Here is a 1,153-nt window from a genome sequence, read left to right as displayed (position 1 = left end):
GAGAGAAGGAGAGAAATATCAATGTATGGTTGCCTCTCGTGTGTCCCCTGCCGGGAACTGGCCTGCAACCCAGGCATGTGCCCTGACTGGGAATCAAACCACAATACTCTGGTTCACAGGCCCGCACTGTTTTCTATTTTTAGAGAAGGGGGAAAGGAGGGACAAAGTGAGGGAGAGAAACAGCCATGTTTGGTTGCCTCTCGCACATCTCCAACTGGGAATCTGGCCAGCAACCCAGGCATATGCCCTGACTGGGAATTGAACTGGTGACCCTTTGGTTTGCAGGCTGGTGCTCAACCCATTGAGCCACACTAGCCAGGGCAAAACAGAAAAAGGCATTTATTTTTATAGTTATGTCTCATTGATTTCTGTGGCATTCAATTTAATAATTATAATATCATGTATAATTAGTATATAAAAAGATTTGTGAACATACATGTGATTCTTGGGCAGCACACAAGTCGACTGGTGGGAAAAGGGCCACAAGGAGATGTCTACATGTATTGTGAGTATTACTTGTTTCATAGACTAACCGGAAACCACTCAGAGGTCACCTAAGAGCACTCCTACTATATGTTTTTATGAAACTGAAAAAATCACAAAAGAAAAAGGAATGGAAACCAACTTAAATCACCATGCTGCAGAAACTAAATAGAGTAGTTTTAAAAATGGCATTTTAATGTTTTTTTTTTTACAGTGAGGGCATTATGATGTTTACAAGTGTGTTTTAACACAATTTTTTTCAGTCTGTCTTTAAATTATAAAATATTTTTCATTATAAAATATTATATATAAAAAAGCATCAAAACTATTATAATGAACACCTAGGTGTCAATAATTGAGCATATGAAATAAACATTATGGATATAAATGAAACCCCCTATTTATCTTCACATGTCCATTAGGGTCCCAACAAGAAACACAGTGACACACAGTATGGGATCATTCCAGGAGCATCTGATGGAAAGGGGACTATTTACAGAGACATGGGTATAAGAGAACTACAATGGATAGTGCAGGAACTTGGGATTAATAGCAACTAAGCTATTACCACTCCTAGGACCAAATGGATAAGAAAGGGAGAGAGGTCTGGAATCCAAAGACTAATCATGTAAAGCTGTCCACTTTGAAAAAGAGTAGCAAAGACATCTTG

This window comes from Artibeus jamaicensis, unplaced genomic scaffold, assembly GCF_021234435.1.
Source record: "Artibeus jamaicensis isolate MK-2021 breed Jamaican fruit bat unplaced genomic scaffold, CSHL_Jam_final contig_240, whole genome shotgun sequence".
In the NCBI taxonomy this organism is placed as follows: Eukaryota; Metazoa; Chordata; class Mammalia; order Chiroptera; family Phyllostomidae; genus Artibeus; species Artibeus jamaicensis.
Note: the sequence above shows the minus strand (reverse complement) of the source record.